General features: G+C 42.2%; 1 protein-coding gene across 5 annotated transcripts in view; it reads left to right on the forward strand.

The window, feature by feature from the left end:
• The first annotated feature begins 6,709 nt into the window (after window positions 1–6,709).
• LOC106568442 (tyrosine-protein kinase JAK2) overlaps window positions 6,710–17,407 on the forward strand; it is a 95,918-nt gene continuing 85,220 nt past the window's right edge. For 4 of the 5 annotated variants that reach the window (XM_014138772.2, XM_014138774.2, XM_014138773.2 and 1 more), the window contains exon 1: window positions 6,710–6,987. The gene's annotated coding sequence lies outside the window, so the exon portion shown is untranslated. The remainder of the gene's footprint in view (window positions 6,988–17,407) is intronic. The other variant, XM_045692557.1, reaches the window with a different exon arrangement.

Genomic DNA, 17,407 nt, shown 5'->3' on the forward strand with positions numbered 1-17,407 from the left:
CCATTGAGCAACTCTGGGACCTGTTGGATCGGAGGGTGAGGGCTAGGGCCATTCCCCCAGAAATGTCGGGGGACTTGCATGTGCTTTGGTGGAAGTGTGGGGTAACATCTCACAGTAACAACTGGCAAATCTGGTGCAGTCCACGAGGAGGAGATGCACTGCAGTACTTAATGCAGCTGGTGGCCACACCAGATACTGACTGTTGATTTTGACTTTTGATTTTGACCCCCCCTTTGTTCAGGGACACATTATTCCATTTATGTTAATCACATGTATGTGGAACTTGTTCAGTTTATGTCTCAGTTGTTGAATCTTGTTATATTCATACAAATATTTACACGTTAAGTTTGCTGAAAATAAACGCAGTTGACAGTGAGATGACGTTTCTTTTTTTGCTGAGTTTATTTCTATTATTCAGTTCCTTTGGCTTTGATGCCTCAGGATTCAGTATTGCTCTGTTCAAGTAAACTGTGATTTTGCTGTGATCTCATAGGGGTGTCAATGGGCTGACTGTGAACGCTCTGAGAGACTGGGTTGAGGTCAGTGATAAAGTAGTCTATAGTACTACTGCCAAGAGATGAGCTATAGGTGTATCTACCATAGGAGTCCCCTCGAAGTCTACCATTGACTATGTATATACCCAGCGTGCAACAAAGCTGCAGGTGTTGTGACCCGTTTTTGTTGGTTGTGTTGTCGTAGTTGGGTCAAGGGGGGCATTTGGGGGAGGGAATGCTGTCACCTCCAGGTAGGTGTTTGTCCCCCTGTGTGCTGAGGGTGTCAGGTTCTTGTCCAGTTCTGGCATTTAGGTCACCACAGACTAGTATGTGTCCCTGGGCCTGGAAATGATTGATTTCCCCCTCCAGGATGGAGAAGCTGTCTTCATTAAAGTATGTGTATTCTAGTAGCACACAGGAGGACATTTTTCTCTGTTGAGATCATTTCCTTTTGAATTTCTAGCCAGATGTAAAATGTTCCTGTTTTGACTAATTTAATAGAGTGAGTTAGGTCTGCTTCATACCAAATTAGCATACACGCCCTGAGTCCCTTCCCTGTTTCACACCTGGTAGTTTGGTGGATGGGACTACCAGCTCTCTGTAACCTAGATGGCAACCAGTGGATCCATCTCTATACCATGTTTATTGTAGGATGACAATGTCTGTATTTCTAATTTCTTTGGTGAAGTCCAGGTTCATGCTCTTTAGGCCAAAGGCAGATGACCTCAGACCTGGGATGTTCCAGGACGAGATAGTGAAGGCTTTGTGTTCCATAAAGTGTCCTATGTTGTCAGTCGTGTGGTTTGGCCTCCACAGTAAGTGTGAGCAGAGCCTGCTAAGCATCTGATACATCTCTCTCTCTCTCTCTCTCTCTCTCGTGTTCCAAAATATCATGTTTCAGTCTGTTCTTTGCATAGATTAAAGCTAGAGTCCTTAATTGAAACAATATCAAAGCACACACCAAACCTCTGTTTCGGTAAAAGGCTGAGGAATGGGCCTGGAGAAATGTAGCCACTCTCAAATTCATAGATAGATGATCAGTCCTTGCATCCCTAGCTCTATGATATCAAAATGATAGTTTTAACCATGTTTTATACAGTCTTTGTTTACTTTGACGTTGTTTACAAACATTTGTGTAAAAACAGCATATATTTCAGGTTCTGGTGGGGTATGACAGTTGAACTAAGCTCACAATGCTTTTATAAGTTATATTCCCCAAGAATAAATAGGTAAATAACATTAATTTATAAGTCCAAAAATGATGTATCAATGAAGGATTCTAGCTTTAAGGCATACATCAAAGAATTGGATTTGGCCCAAGATGTGAGGACAAACACACCTTTGTTTACCTGCCATTACTTGCTTACAGTGTGTGTGTGTGTGTGTGTGTGTGTGTGTGTGTGTGTGCGTGTGTGTGTGTGTGCTTGCGTGCTTGCGTGCGTGCGTGCGTGCGTTTGTTTGTGTCTCCATCCCATCATTCATTCTAAGCCTATGATGAATAATGCTTCATTGAGCCAAGCATGTCTGGGCTGGATGGGTTTAGTCCACCAATGAATTCAAATGGGAATTCGCACAGTAGTACACTGTAGTCCTTGTCAGTCCACAGGGCATATAACTGACTACTGCTGGGAAGAGAGTGGAAATAGGAGGAGACGCCACATGGAAACTATTATGACCTTGGTTTCACAATCTGGCTCTGATACACACAGAAACACACACACACACACACACACACACACACACACACACCATTTTGACACTGGTTAATTGGTCCACAATCTGGCAAAGCTGTCTTCACGTGTTTGGTTGCACGTCGGGGGGAAAACCACACACCACAACAACCCAGTAGCAACACAAAGGAATCTCTTTCATCCTTATGTTCACCTTGGTGTGCTGACTGGGAACAGTCTCTGCTGTGATCAAAAGAAACTTAGTCAAACGTGTGGGGGAAGGTTGGTGTTGATGTGAGTTAGAGAAACATAGTGGTGAGTTGTCATGGCATCCACCAGTGTGCTGAAGGCTGGTATCACTGAGGTGTTGGTTGTCTCCCTGGCTTGACCATAGTCAGTTTGACATATCATTCAGGATTCAGGACAGTGTTTTATAGTGTGTGTAGTAGGGATTATATTGTCTGTTGGGGTGGAATTAGGGTGGATGCGTGGGACATGATGTTGTTCCCATAGAGTTCACAAAGTTAAATGATTTGAATTAAAGGATTTTACTAGAATCTAGGATTCCCAGAAGTACTTTCTCCCCCAATGTGAAGTTGATACGTAGATAGTATGTGAAGCCATGCGTGGGAGTGAGGTCGGTTGCATATCAGACAGTGTGTTATTGTGCTTTGGCCACTTGTGTAGTATGAGTGTGTGATGGTGCTGTGAAGTATATCGTTCCTTATGAAAAATGATGATGTATATTGTTCCTTATGATAAATGATGAGGTATATTGTTCCTTATGATAAATGATGAGGTATAGAGTGCCACAATATAAAACAATTTAGGTCCCTTACGGTGCATAACCATTTGCCCTTACATTAAGGTGCTACACAAACAAACCACCTATTTTTCCTGTAAAAAAGCCAACAATTTCTAGAGTAGTCATCCAGTACATTGAAGTTTAACGTTTTCTGTTCTGACAATCAGCCAAATGTTAGCGTGGTCTTTGATCTATTTGTGCCAGATAGATAACGTCTATGTATAGCCTACTCCCATGGTAACATGGCACGACAACAATCATACAGTAGGACTTGGCAAAATAGCATAAACAGATCTGGGATCAGGATAGCAAAATGTTGATTCTCGGTTCCATTCCGTCCCCTGGACTACACAGTAGCTCAGTGGTACTCATTGCGCGGCCCGCAGGCCGCATGCGGCCCACGATCCCTTAATTTGTGGCTTGCGGTAATTTTCCTGTTTTCCATTCATAATACAATTTCAATTCAATGTGTTTAATGCAGGCCTGAATTACTTCATTGAATGTATCTATTGTTCCCTGGACGGCAGATAGATGGCAGAATAGCGCAGCTGTTGAACAGAAAGGCCTAAATAGAACGTTTGCCAAAATAGAACGCAACTGCTCAGCTACAGCGTCCGACGCATATCGGTTTGCTACTAGCTAATTTTGCAGTCTTGTCGACATAGATCGATTTATTGTAAAAAAAGAAATGGAAATCTATTGACAATGAAAATGAGGGGGAAGAGCTGGAGAACAACGTGACAGCTGTGAACGAACAACCACTGGAGAACCAGGAAAATCACAAAGATGGCGGCGGGGAAATGCAGCTAGCTAACGTAGCTAACATGGTTCGGTGGCTAAGAGGAGAATATGGTCGATTCAAGAAAAACACAGAAAGTTCCAAGAGAAATGGACAGACAAGTATTTTTTTGGTACTGCGTGATGGGACTAGCTCACTTTGTCTTATTTGCCAGAAGGCAGTCAATTGTTTTAAACAAGCAAATTTAGAGCGACATTTCCAGTCACACCATGCCCACTTTGACAAAACTTATCCACCACAAAGCAACCTCAGAAACAACAAAATAGCTAAACTCAAAAGGACAACAACAAATGATGGACAGATCTAGCACTGTTGCAGAGAAAACAACAGAGGCAACATATGAGATTGCTTGGATACATGTGAGAAACAAGAAGGCCTTCACAGACGCGGAGATTGTCAAATAATGTTTTTTGGCCTCAGACAAAATATTGTATGCTGATTTCACAAACAAGGAAGCTATATTTTAAAGCAAATTAAGGGACTGCAACTCTCAGACTCGACCATAACAAGACGCATAAAACATTTTGGTGAGGACATCAGTAAGCAACTGATTACTGACACATCCATGGCGCGTTTTGGTATTGCGCTTGACAAAAGCACTGATGTAAGTGACATTGCCCAATTATGTGTTTGGGTCCAATTCCCTCAAAACGAGTCGTTCAGAGAGGAACTTTTATGTTTACTGCCCCTTCAAGGACAAACATGAGGAGAGGATATTCTGAAAGCCCTTGTTAATTTTTTTTGCTGATAATAATATTGACTGGTCAAATCTGGCATCTGTGTGCACTGACGGCACCCAAACATGCGAGGGAAGGAGAAAGGACTCATAGGCCTGATGAGGATATTCCCAAATTTGTTACATTTCGTTGTATCATTCATCAGGAAGCACTTGTGGCTAAACTCAAAGACTGTGACTTACAGAATGTGATGCAGCGAGTGGTGCGCGTGGTGAACATTATTATTGCGAGGGCACTGAATAACCGGCAATTACGCCAGTTGCTGGAGGAATACCAGACAGAATACAGCAACATGATATTTCACAATGAGGTGAGATGGCTGTCTTGTGGCAGAGATTTGGTAAGATTTCTCTCTCTCCTCCCTCAATTCCGTGAATTTGTTGCAAGCAAGGGGAGAGAGGAGCCAGAGCTGGATAATCCACAGTGGATATTAAAGCTGTCTGTTTTAACTGACATCACCTGCCACCCGAGCACAGTGAATCTCCAGGTCCAAGGGAAAGCTAAAACTCTGGGAAAAATGCTGCATTTGGTCACAGTATTTCAAAATGAAATCACCACATTGCTCATACCTGACAGTTAGTTTCCAAAAACTAATCCAACCCAGACATTCAGCAACATTTCAGCTATGATGCTTTTGTGTGTGTGTTGGATGAGTTGAAGTTGGAGTTTGAGTCAAAATTCAAGGATATCATGGAGTACAAGGAGTTTTTTAACTTCATTGAGAACCTCTTTCATGTGCCAGTGTTATCTCTGACCCCAGTCATCACAGCCCTCTGTCCTGACCGTGCTGGAATAGAGAGTGAGATAGTGTCCTCTCTGACCCAAGTCATCACAGCCCTCTGTCCTGACCGTGCTGGAATATAGAGTGAGATAGTGGACCTGCAGGCAAATGACACATTGCAAGGTGAACTAAGGTGTTACCCATTTCTTGAGCCCTGTGTCAGATGCAGTGTATCCACTTCTGAAGCAGTGTCAGCACTTATTCACGTGAAGCAAAATTTTTAACAATGAACATTGTGAAACAAAAACAGAGAAACAGACTGACCAATGCACACCTGGATTGCCTCACAAGGATAGCAACAACAGACTATACATTTAGAATGAATTGAGTCAAGGAGCAGAAGGGACATTTTCGCTCACCCAACTACTGAGGTAACCCTTAATATCAATCAAATCTAATTTATTTATAAAGCGCATTTACATCTGCCGAATTTACATCTGTCACAAAGTGCTATATAGAAAACCAGCCTAAAACCCCAAACAGCAAGCAATGCAGAAGCACGGTGGCTAGGAAAAACTCCCTAGAAAGGCAGGAACCTAGGAAGAAACCTCGAGAGGAACCAGGCTCTGAGGTGTGGCCAATCCTCTTCTGGCTGTGCCGGGTGGAGATTATAACAGAACATGGCCAAGATGTTCAAATGTTCATAGCATACCAGCAGGGTCAAATAATAGTCACAGTGGTTGTAGAGGGTGCAACAGGTCAGCATCTCAGGAGTAAATGTCAGTTGGCTTTTCATTGCCGAGCATTCAGAGTTAGAAACAGCAGGTGTGGTAGAGAGAGAGAGAAGGGACAAGGTAGCATGTCCATTGAACAGGTCAGGGTTCCATAGCCGCAGGCAGAACAGTTGAAACTGGACCAGCAGCACGTCTTGGTGGACTGGGGACAGCAATGAGTCATCAGGCCAGGTAGTCCTGAGGCATGGTCCCAGGGCTCAGGTCCTCCGGGAGGGGAGGGAGAGAATTAGATGGAGCATATTTAATTCACACAGGACAACGGATAAGACGGGAGAAATACTCCAGATATAACAGACTGACCATAGCTCCTGACACAAACTATTACATGTGATGTAGCCTATTTGATGTGTGTATGTACATATTTTTGATGTGCTGTACGTCAAATCAATTGCATGTGCTTGATATTTGCTCTCAATTGATAATACTGGAAGAAAAAGTACAACAAATTAAAGATATGTGCAGCCCTATGAATGATTCTCTCAACCCAAAGTGGCACCCTTACAACAAAATAGTAACACTGCACTAGCTAGTCATTACACATAACAAGTTTCCACTCAACAGTCCAGCAGTCTGAGCTGTAGCTACACATATTGCACCCTACCGTCTCCCTCTCTCCACAACAGTTTTCCAATGAAGTTTGCAATGAAGTGTGCACTGACATTTCCACTAAAAATCGTCCTCTCCTCCTCTGAACCGTCGTCACTTCCGGTTCTCGTTGCACGAGCAGTTCGAGTCTTCCAATGATCACTATTGCGGCATTGCCTTGTCAGTTAGTTGAATATTACAATCGAGGTATAGACGCGTATAACGCCTTACTGGCTTTTAATGAATGTGACACAAAGGAGCCGAAATGAATGGTGAAGCACGCGGACTGTAACGTTAGCGGTCTTGATTTCTGCAAAACTCCTGTCATTCGGAACAGCGACAACCACGACATTCAAAACGGTAACTGTTGGGCAACATTCACGTAAGTAACTGTACAGCTGCTGTCAATCGCTTATCCGTTAGCTAGATAAATTAGCTGACCAGCAAGCTAGTTTAGTCCTCTTCACTGTACAGCAGGGTGGTTATCATTAGCAAGTGAGGCTGTTTTCAGTATATTTCTTATTAAGGAATTTCAAGTAATAAAAGGGGATTTTATTTTCTATTTCCTTCAATGATTCACTGTGACAGTCAGTCTCAGGGCATGAACTGCATACAAGCACAAAGTGCCTCCTACACACAGAGTTTTCAAACACATCCCGGTACTTCTGGGGTAACGCGTCGCGAAACTGACAGACACTGGCTGGGTTTCCCAAAAGTATCGTTGTACTTAGATCATCCATTGAAACTAGAGACGATCTTAGTACTAAGATGCTTTTGGGAAACCCAGCCCAGGGGTGTATTCATTACTGAAACCTTTTAAGAACCAAACGGAACGAAACGAAGAGTCACCTCACTGAGGTATAATAAGAACTGGAGAATGTTTCCAAGATGTCCAACCATTGTTAAAGGTAATCTACTCAGGTTTGCATACGCGGATTCACGGACAGTCTATATCTGAGATGCATTCGGAAAGTATTCATACCCCTTGACTTTTTCCACGTTATGTTACAGCCTTATTCTAAAATGTATTAAATCATTTTTCTCCAATCTACACACCCACATTGACAAAGCTAAAGCAGTTTTATAATTGTTTGCAAATGTATTTTTTAAAAACGTATCACATTTACATAAGTATTCAGATCCTTTACTCAGTTTGAAGCACCTTTGGTAGCGATTAAAGTCTTGGGTATGACGCTACAAGATTGGCACACCTGTATTTGGGGAGTTTCTCCCATTCTTCTCTGCAGATCCTCTCAAGCTCTGTCAGGTTGGATGGGGAACATTGCTGCACAGCTATTTTCAGGTCTCTCCAGAGATTTTCGATCCGGTTCAAGTCCAGGCTGTGGCTGGGCCATTGAAGGACATTGAGACTTGTCCCGAAGCCACTCCTGTGTTGTCTTGGCTGTGTGCTTAGGGTCGTTGTCCTGTTGAAAGGTGAACCTTCACCCCAGTCTGAGGTGCTGAGCGCAGGTTTTCATCAAGGAGCTCTCAGTACTTTGCTCTGTTCATCTTTCCCTTGATCCTGACTAGTCTCCCAGCCCCTGCTGCTGAAAAATATCCCCACAGCATGACGCTGCCAACACCATGCTTCACCGTAGGGATGGTGCCAGGTTTCCTCCAGACATGATGCTTGGCATTCAGGCCAAATAGTTAAAAATTGGTATCATCAGGCCAAATAATCTTGTCTCTCATGATCTGAGAGTCTTTAGGTGCCTTTTGGCAAAATCCAAGTGGGCTGTTGTGCCTTTTACTGAGGAGTGGCTTCCGTCTGGCCAGACTACCATAAAGGCCTGATTGGTGGAGTTCTGCAGAGATGGTTGTCCTTCTGGAAGGTTCTCCCATCTCCAGAGGAACTCTGGAGCTCTGTCAGAGTGACTGTCGGGTTCTTGGTCACCTCCCTGACCATGGCCCTTCTCCCCCGATTGCTCAGTTTGGCAGGGCAGCCAGCTCTAGGAAGAGTCTTGGTGGTTCCAAACATCTTCCATTTAAGATTGATGGAGGCCACTGTGTTCTTGGGGACCTTCAATGCTGCATAAATGTCCTCAGATCTGTGCCTCGACACAATCCTGTCTCAGAGCTCTACAGACAATTCCTTTGACCTCATGGCTTGGTTTTTGCTCCGACATGCACTGTCAACTGTGGGACCTAATATAGACAGATGTGTGCCTTTCCAAGTCATGTCCAATCAATTGAATTTACCACAGGTGGACTCCAATCAAGTTGTAGAAACATCTCAAGGATGATCAATGGAAACAGGATGCACCTGAGCTCAATTTTTTGTCTTATAGCAAAGGGTCTGAATACTCATGTAAATAAGGTATTTCTGTTTTTTATTTTTAAAACATTTGCAAACATTTCTAAAAACCTGTTTTTCCGCTTTTGTCATTATCGGGTATTGTGTGTAGATTGATGAGGAAACAAATGAATTATATCCGTTTTTGAATAAGGTTGTAACGTGTCCTGTCTGGAGCATGAAGTCAAGAGCTCTGCTGGCTGGCTACTGAGTAGCAACCTAGAGGTGCCAAAAGCCCTGAGCCTGGTTTCCTAAAAGCATCTTAAATATACGCTATGCAGAACCGCCATTTACTAAAATTCCAGTAGTCTGCCTAATTTCTGATTATGTGACAAAACAAGCAATTTTAGTGTAGAGAATCATTGTACAATCTAAACCGCTGCGACATCTTTTCCATAACCCCAAATAATGTGTTTTCAGCTGTTTAAAGCTGGTGTACAAAACCGAAGTAAAATAAATACAATTAAACTTAAGAACAGGAAGCATAGGACAGATCTACCTCTTCTAAGACTTGTGTTTAATGAGCTGGACATACAGTACCAGTCAAAATTTTGAACACCAACTCCTATCAAGGGTTTTTCTTTATTTTTACTATTTTCTACATTGTAGAATAATAGTGACGATATCAAAACTATGAAATAACACATATGGAATCATGTAGTAACCAAAAATGTATTAAACAAATCAAAATATATTTTATTTTAGATTCTTTAAAGTAACTACCCTTTGCCTTGATGACGCTTTGCACACTCTTGGCATTCTCTGAACCTGCTTCACCTGGAATGCTTTTCCAACAGTTTTGAAGGAGTTTCCACATATGCTGAGCACTTGTTGGCTGCTTTTCCTTCAGTCTGCGGTCCAACTCATTCCAAACAATTTCAATTGGGTTGAGGTCGGGTGATTGTGGAGGACAGGCCATCTGATGCAGCACTCCATCACTCTCCTTCTTAGTCAAATAGCCCTTACACAGCCTGGAGGTGTGTTTTGGGTCATTGTCCCATTGAAAAACAAATGATAGGGCCTCCCAAGTAGCAGTGGTCTAAGGCACTGCATCGCTGTGCCACTAGAGATTCTGGGTTTGAGTCCAGGTTCTTTCGCAGCTGGCCGTGACCGGGAGACCCATGGGGCGGCGCACATTTGGCCTATTGCGCACTAGCGACTCCTGTGGTAGGCCGGGTGCAGTGTACGCTGACACAGTCGCCAGGTGTACGGTGTTTCATCCGACACATTGGTGCGGTTGGCTTACAGGTTAACCTGTTGGGGATAGGGGGCAGTATTTGCACGGCCGGATAAAAAACGTACCCAATTTAATCTGGTTACTACTCCTGCCCAGTAACTAGAATATGCATATTATTGTTTGATTTGGATAGAAAACACCCTAAAGTTTCTAAAACTGTTTGAATGGTGTCTGTGAGTATAACAGAACTCATTTGGCAGGCCAAAACCTGAGATTCCAAACAGATTCCCGCTCTCTCTGACTATTTCTTGGCCTTCTTGATCATCTCTAACCAAAACAGGGAATCTCTGGCATAACGTGACATTTTCTAACGCTCCCATAGGCTCTCAGATGGCGCCAGAACGATGAATGGTGACTTTGCAGGCCATGGCTGAAAAACAGTAGCGCATTTGGATAGTGGTCGATCTGAGAACAATGAGACTGAGGCGCGTGCACGAGCCGACACCATGTTTTTATTTTTGGTCTTTGAACGAAAACAGGGTTTCCCGGTCGGAATATTATCGCTTTTTTACGAGAAAAATCGCATAAAAATTGATTTTAAACAGCGGTTGACATGCTTCGAAGTACGGTAATGGAATATTTTGAATTTTTTTGTCACGAAACGCGTCGGGCGCGTCACCCTTCTTTACCCTTCGGATAGTGTCTTGAACGCACGAACAAAACGCCGCTATTTGGATATAACTATGGATTATTTGGAACCAAACCAACATTTGTTGTTGAAGTAGAAGTCCTGGGAGTGCATTCTGACGAAGAACAGCAAAGGTAATAACATTTTTCTAATAGTAATTCTGAGTTTGGTGAGTACCACACTTGGTGGGTGTCAAAATAGCTAGCCTGTGATGGCCGGGCTATCTACTCAGAATATTGCAAAATGTGCTTTCACCGTAAAGCTATTTTAAAATCGGACATAGCGATTGCATAAAGGAGTTCTCTATCTATAATTCTTAAAATAATTGTTATGTTTTTTGTGAACGTTTATCGTGAGTAATTTAGTAAATTCACCGGAAGTGTTCGGTGGGAATGCTAGTCACATGCTAATGTAAAAAGCTGTTTTTTGATATAAATATGAACTTGATTGAACAAAACATGCATGTATTGTATAACATAATGTCCTAGGAGTGTCATCTGATGAAGATCATCAAAGGTTAGTGCTGCATTTAGCTGTGGTTTTGTTTTTTGTGACATATGCTAGCTTGAAAAATGGGTGTCTGATTATTTCTGGCTGGGTACTCTGCTGACATAATCTAATGTTTTGCTTTCGTTGTAAAGCCTTTTTGAAAAATCGGACAGTGTGGTTAGATTAACGAGAGTCTTGTCTTTAAATAGCTGTAAAATAGTCATATGTTTGAGAAATTGAAGTAATAGCATTTCTAAGGTATTTGAATAACGCGCCACGGGATTCCACTGGCTGTTACGTAGGTGGGACGAAATCGTCCCACTGGTCCTAGAGAAGTTAACACTTTTTTGGTTACGACATGAATCCATATGTGTTATTTCATAGTTTTGATGTCTTCACTATTATTCTTCCATATAGATAATAGTAAAAATAGAAGAAAAACCCTGGAATGAGTAGGTGTCCAAACTTTTGACTGGTACTGTATATGGAGACTGTTAAGTTACAAAAATAACTGGTTAAATACATGTCCTAAAAAAATGGTGTTTCCTGATCTTTCTTATATCGCTCAGATATAGAACAGACACTTCAGAACAAACTTCCTTTAGATTTTTTGGGGACTCTCTGTAGTTTATCTGTTATTCAGTGTGTTTGTATGGGCTAATAGCAGTAAGGCCAAAAATATATATATTTTTTTAGATACTTCAAGGGGCCGTTCTGGCAATCGTAATTTACATAGGCTTTTTCTAGGGCAGACCAGGGCACAGTTTTCCGATAGCAATGGAACTTAGGCTTACGAGTGTTTTAACGATGCATCTTTCCTACAACGGCCGAAGATGTAACATGCGTTTCCCAAAATACCATGCAGAGACAACAGTCGCTAGGTGCATCGTTGAGGCACCTAGCGATTGATAGGATCGAAAGAAAGGAAGCACTGCTCTCGGATCAGCATTCTCCCTTTCCAATCTTACCTTAACATTAGAATTATTCCACAATAATGACGACGGATCAGCTCCTAGAGAGATATCACGGACGGCTACAAATATTGAGGTGGCTTATTCTAATGCTTACCCTATAATAATGTACTATCATATGATATCATAAGGTGAATGCACCAATTTGTAAATCGCTCTGGATAAGAGCGTCTGCTAAATGACATAAATGTAAATGTACTAAATCAAGATTTGGCACATCATTGTGCACGTTAAACATCATGAAATAGGCTGTGTCGAGGCAAAAATGTCAGAGTAGCGTACAAATAGCTAAATAAAACTCAGTTGAATTAACATGAAATTGATTTTAATATAATTAAAATATATAGGTCTTTGTAGTCTATACTGTATTTATCTTTTAACACAGTAATCTCGGTTTTCATGGGAAGTGTCTTTATACCCGTCACTTGTTAAGCAAATAAATGGGCAACTGTATTTGTAGTCACTGTCACAGTCATTCTGAAGCTGTCAGCGGTCACAGAAAAACAGATAAACATCTTGATTTTGTGTTTTGTGGAGATTGTGATAAGTGACGCGGAGGGGGGGGGGGGGCATTTAACGACATACTTAGCTGTTCTAGGAGTGGTCAGAGTTGGTCATTAAATAACGAGTGTTTTCAAGAGCAACTTTAGTAACAATGGTTTTGGGAAGCAGCTCAGAGATGTAATGATGCCAACAATGAACATAGCCTTAAAACTACAATATGTAACTTCTTTGGTGACCTGACCAAATTCACATAGAAAAGGTGTGATATACAGTATATACATATTTATAAACTGGGTGGGTCAAGCATTGAATGCTGATTGGGGGAAAGCCGTAGTATATAACACAGTATACCATGAGTATGACAAAACACGGAGTCATGGGTATGGCTATTATAAACTGGTTACCAACATAATTAGAGCAGTAAAAATAAATGTTTTGATGAATTTATGAAATTGCTTCTTCCACCTGCATAGAAACTGACTTTTAGAACTGTTAAGGCTCCTTCGATTGATGAGGAATTGAAAAACTATAGTTGAAAGAGATGAGGCGTAAGGAGTGGCTAATAAGTCTGGCTGCACATTTGACTGGCTGACTTACTGCAAATTTAGAAATGTAAACAAATTAACAACAGACATTCAGCATGCTTATAGATAAGGGCACTCAACATGTACTGCACTGACACAAACGACTGATGATTGGTTGAAAGGAATTGATAAGAAGATTGTGGGAGCTGTACTGTTAGATTTCAGTGCAGCCTTTGATATTATTGACCATAACCTGTTGTTGAAAAAAACTTGTGTTTTGGCTGTTCAACCAACCTCTGCCATAGCGTGGATTCAGAGATATCTTTCTAATAGAACTTAAAGGGTTTTCTTTTAATGGAAGCTTTTCTAGGTGAAGTGTGGTGTACTGCAAGGCAGTTCTCTAGGTCCTCTACTCTTTTGCCAATGACCTGCCATTGGCATTAAACAAAGCATGTGTGTCCATGCATGCTGATGATGATGATGATGATTCAGCCATACACGTATCAGCAACCACAACTAATGAAGTCACTGAAACCCTTAACAAAGATTTCCGGTCTGTTTTGGAATGGGTGGCCAGTAATAAACTGGTCCTGAACATCTCTAAAACTAAGAGCATTGTATTTGGTACAAATCATTCCATAAGTTCTAGACCTCAGCTGAATCTGGTAATGTTATGGTGTGGCTGTTGAACAAGTTGAAGAGACTAAATTACTTGGTGTTACCTTAGATTGTAAACTGTCATGGTCAAAACATATAGATTCAATGGATGTAAAGAAGGGAAGAGGGTCTGTTCATAATATAGACATGATCTGCTTTTTTGACACCACACTTCAAAAAGCAAGGACAGAGCTGGTTAAGCTGCAGCTGGCTCAGAACAGAGCGCCACATCTTGCTCTTCATCAGAGGGCTGATGCAAATACTATGCATGCCAGTTTCTCTTGGGTAAGAATTGAGGAGAGACTGACTGCATCACTTCTTTTTATAAGAAACATTAATGTGTTGAAAATCCCAAATTGTTTGCATAGTCAACTTACACACAGCTCTGACACACACACACAGACGTCACCAGGGGTCTTTTCACAGTCCCCAAATCCAGAAAAAAAATGCAAGGAAACGTACAGTATTATATAGAGCCGGTATTGCTCAAATAAACAGCAAACCTGGTTTCAACAAACAGATAAAGCAACACCTCACGGCACAGCGCCTCTCCCCTATTTGACCTAGATAGTTTGTGTGTATTAGAGGTCGACCGGCATGGCCGATTAATTAGGGCCGATTTTAAGTGTTCATAACTATCGGTAATTGGCATTTTTGGACACCGATTATGGCCGATGACATTGCACTCCACGAAGAGACTGCGTGGCAGGCTGACCACTTGTTACACGAGTGCAGCACGGAGCCAAGGTAAGTTGCTAGCTAGCATTAAACTCCATATAAAAAACAATGAATCTTAACATAATCACTAGTTAAACTAGTAATATCATCAACTATGTGTAGTTGTTTTCTAGCTTGTCCTGCGTTGCATATAATCGATGCGGTGCCTGTTAATTTATCATTGAATCACAGCCTACTTCGACAAACGGGTGATGATTTAACAAGCGCATTTGCGAAAAAAGCACTGTCATTGCACCAATGTACCCAACCATAAACATCAATGCCTTTCTTTAAAATCAATACACAAGTATATATTTTTAAACCTGCATATTTAGTTAATATTGCCTGCTAACATGAAATTGTGTCACTGCTCTTGCGTTCATTGCCTGGCTCGTTGCAAACTAATTTGCCTGAATTTTACGTAATTATGACATACCATTGAAGGTTGTGCAATGTAACAGGAATATTTAGACTTAGGGATGCCACCCGTTAGATAAAATACGGACCGGTTATTAATCCGGTATTGGCTTTTTTGGTCCTCCAATAATCGGTATCGGCGTTGAAAAATCATAATCGGTCGACCTCTAGTAATGATCATGCTTTTTAGTCAGCTTCATGATATGCCACACCAGTCAGGTGGATGGATTATCTTGGCAAAGGAGAAATGCTCACTAACATGGATGTAAAAAATTTGTTTACAACGTTTGAGAGAAGTAAGCTCTTCGTGTGTATGGGAAAAATTCGGTGATATTTTATTTCAGCTCATGAAACACAGGACTAACACTTTACATGTTCCCTTTATATTTTTGTTCAGTGTATTTGCAGCTTTCAGTTTCTATGCAAATATGATGATCAAGTGTCCACTCATTGGTCACTTCTCCCCTATACAGCACACAATACATCAAGTTGAGTGCCAGTCCTTCGTTTCTCTCTCACAGGACGTCTGATTGGCTTTGTTGGCTTGCGTCAGCCAGCATAGAGGACCCACAGTATTTGTTGGATGAAACAAACTGGCTTAGCTGTGTGAGGGGATTATTCCAGGTAGCAGACCTGACAACCACAGGTCAACTCGGAGCTGCTGTCTCTCCTGCATGGCAGAAGTAGCATAATCAGTACAAGTCTCAAAGCCCCTTATCCCACATCCCTTGCCTGAAAACTAACATGCTGTCAATGTTCCTCTGCCATAATGCAGCATTATGGGGCTTCCCCTCACCTTTCCCCTATAGCTTCCTGTGTATAGTATTGTGCCCACAAATTAAAATATTGACCTCCAAGCCATTTCCACTGCGTTTTTTTCTTCAGTCTTCCCCTCTACTCATGGACTAGTGGGTTCAATTCATTATCAGGTAGAACAGAACCAGCACTAGTCTGGATGTCTTAGGGTAAGATCTGAATACCCCTGGCTGGTATGGTAACTACACCCAACCACCCCTCAACCTAACCATGGAACATTCTGTCAATGTTTCTCTGCCATAATGCCTTGTGATTGACCTGATTGTGGAGTTGGTAGGGGGCCATGCTTGTTGCTACCACCTCACCACTACAGCAGCCTGTGAAGATGGGTGTTTGAGCAGCTTCCTCGTTGTCGTGCGCTGCCTGTCATCTTTACACAAGCTTTGCGTCTTTACAACATCCTGCTCATGAATTCCGTGTCCAGTGGTAGAACTCTTGTGTGAATATGCCTCGGATGCAGTGCATTTTGACGTTAGGTTGGTGACAGGACCGAGGACGGGAGCATTTGTGAGAGTTGTAGACCCATTAGAGAAGATGTAGCAAGCCATGTGACATCAAGGCAGGGCAGCCTACAGGACATAGTCTGGCTGCAGTGATAGTGGTTGACCCCAGTTTCCCCCAAAGCTCTGATAAGCCTGGAACAAGTAGGCTAACTCTCTCTGCCTGCAGGCCGATAACAGCAAAACACCATTGACAAACTAGGAGTACGTACATAGTTTTGTGTGTGTGTGTGTGTGTGTGTGTGTGTGTGTGTGTGTGATCTAAACAAGTGAGGGGGGTTCTGTGTCGTGGTTTAGAGGATTTATCAGGGAGAACCCCATGCAGCGTGTTTTTATTGTTTCACCAAAACTGTGGAAGGAACACTGAGCTAGCCTAATTGACATTGGCATGGAGACTGTGGAAGGAACACTGAGCTAGCCTAATTGACATTGGCATGGAGACTGTGGAAGGAACACTGAGCTAGCCTAATTGACATTGGCATGGAGACTGTGGAAGGAACACTGAGCTAGCCTAATTGACATTGGCATGGAGACTGTGGAAGGAACACTGAGCTAGCCTAATTGACATTGGCATGGAGACTGTGGAAGGAACACTGAGCTAGCCTAATTGACATTGGCATGGAGACTGTGGAAGGAACACTGAGCTAGCCTAATTGACATTGGCATAGAGACTGTGGAAGGAACACTGAGCTAGCCTAATTGACACTGGCATGGAGACTGTGGAAGGAACACTGAGCTAGCCTAATTGACATTGGCATGGAGACTGTGGAAGGAACACTGAGCTAGCCTAATTGACATTGGCATGGAGACTGTGGAAGGAACACTGAGCTAGCCTAATTGACATTGGCATGGAGACTGTGGAAGGAACACTGAGCTAGCCTAATTGACATTGGCATAGAGACTGTGGAAGGAACACTGAGCTAGCCTAATTGACATTGGCATAGAGACTGTGGAAGGAACACTGAGCTAGCCTAATTGACATTGGCATAGAGACTGTGGAAGGAACACTGAGCTAGCCTAATTGACATTGGCATAGAGACTGTGGAAGG

The sequence above is a fragment of the Salmo salar genome, chromosome ssa13 (genome assembly GCF_905237065.1).
Source record: "Salmo salar chromosome ssa13, Ssal_v3.1, whole genome shotgun sequence".
In the NCBI taxonomy this organism is placed as follows: Eukaryota; Metazoa; Chordata; class Actinopteri; order Salmoniformes; family Salmonidae; genus Salmo; species Salmo salar.